The following is a 12,453-nucleotide window of genomic DNA, read 5'->3' as shown; positions in this document are numbered from 1 at the left end:
TTAGGCAAAGCTTTTTTTTTAATTTTCTTACAGAGGCATCCAACCGCATGTCCCTCGCCTTTAAATACTTCCACAAGCAACAGAGTCAATCTAGAAAATTTTCAGCAGTACCCCTGTGTGCCGACAAGTGGCGCCAACAGCTCCACCTTCTTATTCAGCACCTGATATGACGTGTGCTGGCCTATATACTTACCACCCCTGATTGCTGACATCAGCTCCTTTCTCTCCATACCAACAGACACAGATCCAGAGCTACTGTTCATCTCATCAAGACTCTAAATTGTTCTTTTCTTCACTGTTGAAGGAAATATCACCTGCCAGGTCTACAGGATATAAGTCCTATGTAGAATGTTGCAAACAAATGTCTGTGATTGACCCACATATGCTTTGTTTGTGGTGCCTGTGATTGGACCATAGCTCCAAGGCCTGCTGTGATTGCACCTTGATACATCCCAAAGCCGTTTGAGATCAGAAAGTGAAGCTCTTTGTGGCCAAGCACCGCAAGCCTCCTGCTGGGATCAGGTGCGGCCTAAAAGTAGGTCAGATCCCACTCCAATGTTACAACTACAGCTGATCTTCTCTGCAATCTAAAGTCTCAGGAAAATCCAAAAAGAAGCACAAGAAGTCCAAGTGAGACTCACCGTATCCCACCACTCTGTCTTGCAAGAAGGCACAAGGTCATTGTCATGCCGCTAAGTCTCACTCCTCAAGTCGTTCTATTTCAGAGTAGACTCTTTCCTTGGTCCAGGTCCACCAGCCACCAGAATTATGGGATCTATCTTCTACACTGCAGTTAATCAAAAATGTCTGCAATGACATGGTGTGCCTTTTTGGCATGTTACTGCCACTCTCCTACTAACATGTGAGCTCCAAGGAGCAGTGAGTCCTCCTATCTGGGATTGGACTGGCAGGTCCACCCTCAGAACCATTTGGACCCTCCGGATCTTGTTGCATTTGCTCTCATTGTACCCATGAGGCTGCTGGATTTTGGGTGGCAGCATCGCCTGAATTGTGGGGAACTGAGTTTGATGCCACACCATGTGAGAACACCGGCCTAATCTATTTCCAGCCAGCTAGCAGTGTCTCACCTATGCCTAAGAGCAGGTGTGATTTGTGGCAGCCGGGAACAAAGCACAGAGTGAAATAATGTTGTGCTATGAAAGGTAAATGCATTCCTGGGTGAAAAAACAGCAAGATAGAGGAAAATAAAACCTCACCACAAATGTGATAATTTCTAAAAGAATAAAGTGGAATAAAATGTAAGTTGTCTAAAGAGCAAAAGCAGCAGGAATATTTGCTAAAATAATGTGCCCAAAAACACAATTAAAAATATCTTCGCTATACCCTGCCCCTTGTTGGTTCAAAGTGGGTAAGACACCCTTGTTCCTAAATTAAAAGCAACTAAAATACATCACTTAAAACATATATACATAAATGTCAACTGTGACAAGTCAAAACATACTTGAGCAGGCAGATTAGAAAAAATTGACAAAATAAAATATTAGTAAGAGCATCAATAAAGCCACATTTTAAAAGTCAGTGTCATTTTGAAAATTTCCAATCACAGCCTGGGCAATTGAATCAAATCAAGAAAATATTCCACTTCAGTGGGTGGTAATGTGAGTAAATCAGTGATAAGGAAATACAAAGAGCAATCGTGTTCCAACGCCTGAGCTCCAGCTGCGGCAGTCTCATGATCCACAAATTGCAGCTCATAAATGGTTTCCCATAGCAAACGCCCCTGTTGAAGTAAGCCTCAGCAAGGCCTACTAGTGCAAGGCGTTCACCTTTCTCTGCACAAAGTCCTTAGACCATGTAGGAAGAAGTTGGCACAGGAACTGAAATAAAAGACAAAGTTTATTAACCTCATGAGGTGGTACTACAGTTCAAACAGCACCCTTAGGTAATGTCTGAAGTAGCACACTGAACTGAGAGAGCATGGTCCTTTTATACCCACGCAGGGGCTAAAAGGAGGTGGTACAATTATAGAAGCAAGACTTGTATACATGTAAGGTCATGTGGAAAATGCACAGTCGACAGGTAGGAGGAGCTAACAGTTTTCAAGGACTAACAGCTGCAGACCTTACTGAGCATGTGCGAAAGTGGGAGATACTAGATATAACTTGTCACTAGGCAGATTTCAAGAGTAGTTAGCAGAAAGGTAGGACAGAGCACATGGTGAGCACATGGCAGCATGTGGCAGAGAAAATGGCTGCCATGAATACAAAATGGATTCCGCGAAATGCTCACAATAGTTACAAATACAGATGTCTTCCGCTAATGCTTAATCTAATCGCTTCTAAACTACAACAGACGACCCTTTCAGCATTAGCTGAAGACATTTGTCTTTCTGGGATAATCTAAATATTCATCTTGTATATTTATGCTCATCATTTCAGCTATTTCTTTATCTAACATATGTTGTGGTTTCATTTCTGTAATATTTCTTTTAGTAGGCATACAAGCAGTAATACACATGGAGCAGAACATTGGACCACACTGAATACAGATACAGCATGTGAAAAATATTGCAATCATTACACACAGGATAGTCAGTAGTTTCCAGCCCCAGGCGGAAACAAGAGCCCAAAACCATCCAGAAAAAGTCCAAGTACCAGTCTCTGTGTGGATTTCTGCAGCAATTTTATGCAATTTAGATATTGCATCATATACTGAAGGTGAGTGATCAGGAATGAAAACACAGCAACTACTACCGATGATGCGACATGCACCACCTCGGTCAGCTAATATTACATCTAGTACCATACGATTTTGGAGCGCTACAATCCTCGCAATTTGGAGCGCCTCAGTAAAATTACCAAGTGCCAGAGCTGCCTGATTGGTAACAGCTTCCACAACCCTAGTCAATCGTCTCACTTTCCTACTGTTTAACGCAGCACCCACAAAGGGGAACAACCCTTAATTAAAATCAATATATTGTTGCAGGCTAGTATCCGTTTGGTCTACCTCATTTGTACTTATTTCCCTTTTATATCTATTGTTAATGATGTCATTGAACAGTTTTAAATCTCGGTGATATGATGCAGGGGCCAAAAACACAGGGGGTAATAGAAAAGATACATAACACACACCTGACCACCCAACAGGTAGTTGGTAATATCCATAGCTACCACAAACAAAATATGTATTATGTGAAGCTGTAAAACTACTATTATTTACACCCTCAATAGTTAAAATCAAGGTACAATCGCTTATCCCTACTGGAATTCGCCCAATGCTACGTATACATAAATCTGCTTTGGTTTTTGTAATAGAAATCACAAATTGTTCTTTCTTGTCAGAGTCTCTTATATTTGTGAAGACATATGGTATTGAAACATTGTCCGGTTGATACTCTTCCCCTTCCCATTAAGTTCCTTTGGCTTGGGGATACCCATCTTTGTCTTGGTAGCAGACTTTATTAAGGCGAAAAAGAAGTCCGCCCTCTCTACGTTTTCCAGATGCAAACAAAAGCGTGTACCAAGCTTGACAAGAACCATTGTGTGAAAAAGGAAGAGGAATGAAAGGTGTTCCTCCTTTCTTTTGATGCGCAGGTACCATTCCACATACCCAACTGTTAATAGTATTTGTAGCATTATGAGTATGATGCAACATCTGAATGAAAGTATTATTGAAGTACGATTGACGGTGCTTCTGCTCCTGATAGGGAAGCGTAAAGTAATAGTGATCCTCTGGTACTGGAGTAGTGGCAACAAAAAACTCACGAGCAGGAGCCTTCTTTTCAACAAACCAGGTGATTGTAGCTGTAACCACCAAAACAACAACAAACTCCATAGTACTAATGATGAGTTTGTTATTCCTTTTAGCAACAGTGATAATCGACCCTTTCAGAAATGGATTAAAAACAATCGTTGGAGCTCTTATCCCTGGGCAGCTGCTGATTTCTTCACCACGGGCCAAGACGGGTGTCACTACTCTAATCCTCTAATACTCTGATCCCCCCCCTTGCCACATTGGCTCTCCGTTTCACTAACCCAGGGCGGTAGCTCAACCAGTTTTTTTCAAAACATTTTCAGATTCTTTCCTCGGGCTCAAATTATATCGTGACACTCCAGAAGTCGTATGGTCCGGGAAGACCTCTGCAGATTCGTCAGGTGATAAAGCACAGCCTTTCTCCGTAGTCAAAATCTCTCGATGATCGGTCAGCACAGCAGGTTCCACCAAGGTAGGTAGCACTTTCTTGCAGTGAGTACTATGGACCCAATTCTTTCGGTTCGTCACTCGAACTGCTATCCTTGTCACAAGGAGCATCTGTTCTGGGCCTCGCCACCTTGGTTCCAAGCTGCTTGATCTTTCAAAAGACTTAATCATCACCTGGTCACCAGGTCGGAGTTCATGGCCTTCACCTGTAGATCTGTCAGGAAGTGCTTCTCGAACCTGTTGATAAATAGAAACCAAATTGTCGGTTAACTGTGCCAAATAATCATTCATCAGGACACAAGGTACATCATATACAGATTTTGGCTTAGGAACTCCCCAAATATTCATTGGCCTTCCGAGTATTATTTCATAGCGGGTCAGGCCTGTTTGAGAGTGTGGCACTGACCTAATAGACAATAATGCCAATGGTAATGCATCCGGCCAAGTTAAGGATGTGGAAGCCTGTATCTTCGCTAACTTCAGCTTCAAAGTAGCATTATACCTTTCCACCAACCCTGCTGATTGAGGGTGGAAAACCGCATGGAACTTCTGTTTGATCCCTAATCCTTCCAGGACATCCTTAATAACTTCCCCAACAAAATGAGGTCCGTTATCACTCCATAAAAGTCTGCAAACACCAAACCAAGGGAAAAATTCTTTCAAAAGCACCTTCGCTGTGGTAATGGCAGTATTATCCTTTGTGGGGTACGCCTCTATCCATTTACTGAAGCCACAAACCACCACCAAGACATACTTTAAATTGTTGCAGCGTTCAAGCTGAATATAATCCATTTGTATAACTTCAAAAGGTGCAGTATGTGTAGCAAACCCTCCTGCAGGAGTACGTGTCCCTTTTCCAGGATTGTATTGTAAACAGATCAAACAAGACTGTACTACTCTCTTAGCTGTACTGGAAATTTCTGGATGCTCCCAAACTTGCGTAAGCAACTTCGTTATTGTTAAAGCTCCAACATGTGCCAGCCCATGTGCCATCTGAACCATAGGTTGTACAAAAGCTATAGGCAATTTCCATTTATCCATCTGCTTATTCTGCCAACAGCCCTCATCATCCAATTCTCCATCTTCAGACCATTGCTCACGTTCTTTCACAGAAGCAGATTTCTGTATATCTAATACGTCTTGTCTAGCATTATGCCAACGTTCAGCTTGTGACTTCACTACATACATAGAAGTAGTACTTCGCTGCATCGCAGTCTCACGTGCTACGCGGTCTGCAAGAGCATTACCTTGCCCTATCTTATCGGTCACTTTCTTATGTGCACTACATTTCACAATAGCTAGTTTCTTTGGACATTTCAATGCAGTCAAGAGGTTATGCACTAATTCTCTGTGCATTATCTGCATCCCGTGGGATGTGAGAAAGTCTCTCTCCTTCCAAAGCAAACCAAAATCATGAGCCACTCCAAAAGCATAGCGGCTGTCTGTATAAATGTTCACATATATGTTCACATATAAGTTAGTACTAAGCTCACATGCTCGTGTCAAAGCTATTAGTTCAGCTGCTTGAGCTGACTTCTGTAGTATACGAGCTGTCTCCACTACCGCGTGTATTGTGGTGATTGCATATGCAGCTGAGGTCGTACCATCTGGCAACTTCAAACAAGACCCATCAACCTCTGATTCCCTGTCTACATCTAAAAGGGGCGTATCTTGTAAATCAATACGACCCTTTGTCTGTTCCTCGGTAATTAATATACAATCATGTGTTTCATGTGACTGAGGCTGAGTCACCGGATATGGCAACAAAGTCGCTGGATTTAGTGTTGCACATCTCTTCAGTGTAATGTGAGGAGGCAGCAATGTCAACTCATATCCTGTGATACGGGTGCTAGTTAAATGTTGTGTGAAGAGGACATCCAGTTAGCCAGGATGGCCAAAAGATTGGCTTTGGAAAGACAGATCCTAGCCATAGAAAGGGAAAGACAAGAGATGGGCCTAGGACCCATCAATGGTGGCAGCAACATAACTAGGGTCAGAGATTCTCCTGACATGTTAAAAATCCCTAAAGGGATTGTGACTAAATATGAAGATGGTGATGACATCACCAAATGGTTCACAGCTTTTGAGAGGGCTTGTGTAACCAGAAAAGTGAACAAATCTCACTGGGGTGCTCTCCTTTGGGAAATGTTCAATGGAAAGTGTAGGGATAGACTCCTCACACTCTCTGGAAAATATGCAGAATCCTATGACCTCATGAAGGCTACCCTGATTGAGGGCTTTGGATTCTCCACTGAGGAGTACAGGATAAGGTTCAGGGGGGCTCAAAAATCCTCGAGCCAGACCTGGGTTGATTTTGTTGACTACTCAGTGAAAACACTGGATGGTTGGGTAACTGGAAATGAAGTGCATGACTATGTTGGGCTTTATAATTTGTTTATGAAAGAACACATTTTAAGTAACTGCTTGAATGAAAAGTTGCATCAGTATCTGGTAGACCTAGGACCAATTTCTCCCCAAGAATTGGGAAAGAAGGCAGACCATTGGGTCAAGACTAGGGTAACCAAAACTTCCACTGGGGGTGATCAAAAGGAAGGGGTTACAAAACCTCCTCAGGAGAAAGTGGGTGACACTAGAAACAAAGAAAAAGAGTCCTCTGTAGGCCCCCAAAAACCAGACCAGGTGGGTGGGCCCCGGGACACAACCCAAAACAAAGGTGGGTACCAGGGTAAGAACTGGGATGCCACTAAGGCATGGTGCCATAACTGTAGACAGACAGGGCACCACACCAAGGACACTTCTTGTCCCAAAAACAAACCCCCTAGCAAAATCCCAGGGGTGACTAGTGTAGCCATTGGGGATGACTCCTCAGATGAGGAGGTCTTCATAGCCTTCAACTGGAAAAAGGGCCCAACAGGTGAGTTGGAGATTCCAGAGGGAAGTAGACACTTCCACCACCTACTGGTGAATGGAATCCCAGCCACTGCCCTGAGAGACACTTGTGCCAGTCACACTATTGTGCATGACAGGCTGGTGTTCTCAAACCAGTACATCCCAGGTGAGATTGCCAGAGTAAGAGTTAGCCCAGACAGGGTCACTGATAGGCCTGTGGCTTTTGTGCCCATAGAAGTGGGTAGGACTTTTAGCTGGAGAAGGGTGGTAGTCAGTACAGACCTCCCCCTTGATTGTCTCCTTGGAAATGACTACCCAGAGGTTAGTCAGAGCCCAAGAGAGGAACTGGTCCAGTGCCAGTCCTCTCCCAAGGATTCTGGAGGTGCTACCCCTGCAGTAACTGCAAGTAGGCCCCAGAAGAAAAAGAAAGGAAAACAGAGTAGGAAAGGTGGACAACCTTTAGCCAAGGTTCCAGCAAGCCAGGGAGATTCTGCTCCAGTAGGGGAGAACTCCAAAAATGGCACTGTTAAAGTCCAACCTGACCCACAAGAAGTCCTGGCTAGTCAGGCAACTGTTAAGCCTGAGTGGGTGGCTCCTCAGCTAACAGAAGAAAGAGTGGAAGAAGGGTGTTTACTACAAGATGTGGTAACCCCCCACTCTAATACAGCAGACAGGCACCCTGAACCCAAAGAAGCCTGCAACTTAGCCCCCTCCCTTGTAGGTGAAGAGCTAAAGGTGTGGTTCTGGGCACTGACAGCTGTCAGTGGCCTCTGCTGGGTGTTAGCCTTTATGGCTGCACTATCCTTGGCATGGTGGTCTGACCCCATGCCAAATAGCAAGTTAGGCCCCCTGACCCTGTTGGTCATGGTGGGGTTACTCCAGCTCTAGGTAACCTCTTTGGGTATGCTAGGGGTGACCCTGGCTAAAATAAGATTAGCAGAGGTGGATACCTCTAACCCCAAAATAGAGAGAATGGGTGGAGACATAAAAAGTACAGACAAGAGGCAATTCAGACTAGGTCCTATCACTGTGGAAGTGGGTCAGTTCCCCAGAGGGAATGACCTGAACAGGAGGATGTAAGGCAGAGTAGGCCCTGCAACAAACCAGCCTATTTCCTCTACTCTTCCTCGCCTGACAGACTAGGAAGACTCTCCCAGCTTTGGCTGAGTCTCCTGGCCTGTGGGCTGGGGGGGGCTTGTGTAAAGAAATGGCTCCCTGTTGCAGTTACCCCCCACTTTTTGCCTGATACTGATGCTGACTTGACTGAGAAGTGTGCTGGGACCCTGCTAACCAGGCCCCAGCACCAGTGTTCTTTCACCTAAAATGTACCATTGTTTCCACAATTGGCACAACCCTGGCACCTAGGTAAGTCCCTTGTAACTGGTACCCCTGGTACCAAGGGCCCTGATGCCAGGGAAGGTCTCTAAGGGCTGCAGCATGTCTTATGCCACCCTAGGGACCCCTCACTCAGCACAGACACACTGCTTGCCAGCTTGTGTGTGCTGGTGGGGAGAAAATGACTAAGTCGACATGGCACTCCCCTCAGGGTGCCATGCCAACCTCCCACTGCCTGTGGCATAGGTAAGTCACCCCTCTAGTAGGCCTTACAGCCCTAAGGCAGGGTGCACTATACCACAGGTGAGGGCATATGTGCATAAGCACTATGCCCCTACAGTGTCTAAGCAAAACCTTAGACATTGTAAGTGCAGGGTAGCCATAAGAGTATATGGGCTGGGAGTCTGTCAAAAACGAACTCCACAGCTCCATAATGGCTACACTGAATACTGGGAAGTTTAGTATCAAACTTCTCAGAATAATAAACCCACACTGATGCCAGTGTTGGATTTATTAAAAAATGCACACAGAGGGCATCTTAGAGATACCCCCTGTATTTTACCCAATTGTTCAGTGCAGGACTGACTGGTCTGTGCCAGCCTGCTGCTGAGAGACAAGTTTCTGACCCCATGCGGTGAGAGCCTTTGTGCTCTCTGAGGACAGAAACAAAGCCTGCTCTGGGTGGAGGTGCTTCACACCTCCCCCTGCAGGAACTGTAACACCTAGCAGTGAGCTTCAAAGGCTCAAGCTTCGTGTTACAATGCCCCAGGGCACTCCAGCTAGTGGAGATTCCCGCCTCCTGGACCCAGCCCCCACTTTTGGCGGCAAGTCCAGGAGAGATAATGAGAAAAACAAGGAGGAGTCACTGGCCAGTCAGGACAGCCCCTAAGGTGTCCTGAGCTGAGGTGACTCTGACTTTTAGAAATCCTCCATCTTGCAGATGGAGGATTCCCCCAATAGGGATAGGAATGTGACCCCCTCCCCTTGGGAGGAGGCACAAAGAGGGTGTACCCACCCTCAGGGCTAGTAGCCATTGGCTACTAACCCCCCCAGACCTAAACACGCCCTTAAATTGAGTATTTAAGGGCTCCCCTGAACCTAAGAATTTAGATTCCTGCAACTTATCGAAGAAGAAGACTGCTGAGCTGAAAACCCCTGCAGAAGAAGAAAGAAGACACCAACTGCTTTGGCCCCAGTCCTACCGGCCTGTCTCCTGCCTTCTAAAGAAACCTGCTCCAGCGACGCTTTCTCAAGGACCAGCGACCTCTGAATCCTCAGAGGACTGCCCTGCTTCAAGAGGAACAAGAAACTCCCGAGGACAGGGGACCTGCTCCAAAAAGACTGCAACTTTGTTACGGAGGAGCAGATTTAAAGACCCCTGCAATCCCCGCAAGAAGCGCAAGATCCCTGCAACACTGCACCCGGCGACCCCGACTCGACTGGTGGAGAACTAACACCTCAGGGAGGACCCTCCGGCGACTCCGAGACTGTGAGTAACCAAAGTTGTCCCCCCTGAAGCCCCACAGCGACGCCTGCAGAGGGAATCCCCAGGCTCCCCCTGACCACGACTGCCTAAATCTAAAATCCCGACGGCTGGAAAAGACCCTGCACCCGCAGCCCCCAGCACCTGCAGGATTGGAACTTCAGTGCAGGAGTGACCCCCAGGAGGCCCTCTCCCTTGCCCAGGTGGTGGCTACCCCGAGGAGCCCCCCCCTTTGCCTGCTTGCACCGCTGAAGAGACCCCTTGGTCTCCCATTGATTTACATTGGAAACCCGACGCTTGTTTCTACACTGCACCCGGCCGCCCCAGTGCCGCTGAGGGTGTACTTTTTGTGTGAGCTTGTCCCCCCCCCAGTGCCCTACAAAACCCCCCTGGTCTGCCCTCCGAAGACGCGGGTACTTACCTGCTGGCAGACTGGAACCGGGGCACCTCCTTCTCTCCATTGAAGCCTATGCGTTTTGGGCACCACTTTGAACTCTGCACCTGACCGGCCCTGAGCTGCTGGTGTGGTGACTTTGGGGTTGCTCTGAACCCCCAACGGTGGGCTACCTTGGACCCCAATCTTAACCCCGTAGGTGGTTTACTTACCTGCAAAACCTAACAATACTTTACCTCCCCCAGGAACTGTGAAAATTGCACTGTGTCCACTTTTAAAACAGCTATTTGTGTTTTATATGAAAAGTATATATGCTACTGTAATTATTCAAAGTTCCTAAAGTACTTACCTGCAATACCTTTCAAATGAGATATTACATGTAGAATTTGAACCTGTGGTTCTTAAAATAAACTAAGAAAATATATTTTTCTATAACAAAACCTATTGGCTGGATTTGTCACTGAGTGTGTGTTCCTCATTTATTGCCTGTGTGTATGTACAACAAATGCTTAACACTACTCCTTTGATAAGCCTACTGCTCGACCACACTACCACAAAATAGAGCATTAGTATTATCTCTTTTTGCCACTATCTTACCTCTAAGGGGAACTCTTGGACTCTGTGCATACTATTCCTTACTTTGAAATAGTGCATACAGAGCCAACTTCCTACAACATCTGTAATACAGTTAAGCTAACACCTACAACAGCAATCCTGTCAACGCGTGCACGAATGCAACAGTGAACCCTTCAGGGCCGACCTGGCTGCCTACCATCGTGATGTGGCTGCTATTCTTAAGAATCAGCAGATCCTCCTTTGCTGCAGTACTGTCCTTAAGACCCCCACAGGTAGCAGTGACCGGGATGTCTGACTCCACGTCTTCTAACACTGAGGTGTGTGTTGCCCCTTCACAACCACCACCACCAAGGACAGAGGAGGCAACACACACATCAGAAGAAGAAGACATGGAACAAATCACATTCACACGGAAAAGTACCCGGAAGCACTAGTCCCTGCCACATGGCCAACTATTACCAAGGTCCTACGTTTTGTAACATGCCAGTCTTACAACAACTCTACTCTATGACTGTTCTGCTAACCACTGTATATCTTGTCAGCCTGTCCAGTGCTTGTCTCTCTCTTACTCATTGGCAAATCCTGTCCCTCTACGCTGTCTGAAACATCACCCCAGCATGTCAAAAGCATTTCCTTAACCCCTTGTGTAGGATCACATTGTAAGATGTCACTATAATGGATTTTCACAATCATGGACAATGTACATATAGCACTACAGCACTTTTCAATAAATAGCACTTACACCACAAATCTGTCTCTGGGTAATGTGACACTTCAACTGTGCAGTAGATAACTGAAATGTGCCTAATGTCAAATAACGTAGCTTGTCAATACAACTGTCCTGATATTATGTAGTCAGATAAATTTGCACAGTGGCCAGGATTGCATCATACTCTGCCTTTCCTGAGGGTAATATCTGATGAAGTGAGAAACCATACACCATCATGCTGTGTTGGACAGAATAATGCTTCCTCAAGGGATATCTAAGTCATAAAATAGTGCTTACGACAACTCATCTTATAAGGGTGTCCTTTAACATCACTGCAGTCAGACCTAAAACTGTTCCCCCAATACCAAGTCTGGAAGAACCGTTTGTGATTTACAAAACATACTTACTGACAAAAACACGTTGGGATCCATATTAACTGTGATTGGTGGTTGCAACGAATGGTGGAATCTTTGCAAGGTAGCTCTGGGGAAGCTGCCAATTTTACAGCTCAGTTGGGATTTGTTCGTAGCATAGGACACCAATGTAATAGAACAACATTCAGGTACACTAATGCCAAGGCCATGATCAAGTAGCATTTAACACATACTGTAAAGGGTTAACTATATATGTATTAAATGGTAATCACAGAAGAGGAAACTGAGGGAAAAGTCTTACCTACCCTAATCTACCCTGACTACTCATTACCCACAACTGTCCCTAACTAACCTAACCTAAACTTACTTATCACATGTAACGAAACGTTCTAAACATCAACCCCCATCCCCCTTATGAGATGAGACACATGGAGGACAACACATACTAACCTAAACACATACTATACTATCCTAAACAAATATATATATATATATATATTTTTTTTTTTATTAAACACACATGAACTCCAACATAGCCCCCCACCCACCCACACGCTTAATAAGTAAAAAG

The sequence above is a fragment of the Pleurodeles waltl genome, chromosome 4_1 (assembly GCF_031143425.1).
Source record: "Pleurodeles waltl isolate 20211129_DDA chromosome 4_1, aPleWal1.hap1.20221129, whole genome shotgun sequence".
Taxonomy (NCBI): Eukaryota; Metazoa; Chordata; class Amphibia; order Caudata; family Salamandridae; genus Pleurodeles; species Pleurodeles waltl.
The sequence above is the reverse complement of the archived record's forward strand: the minus strand, read 5'-3'. Positions refer to the sequence as shown.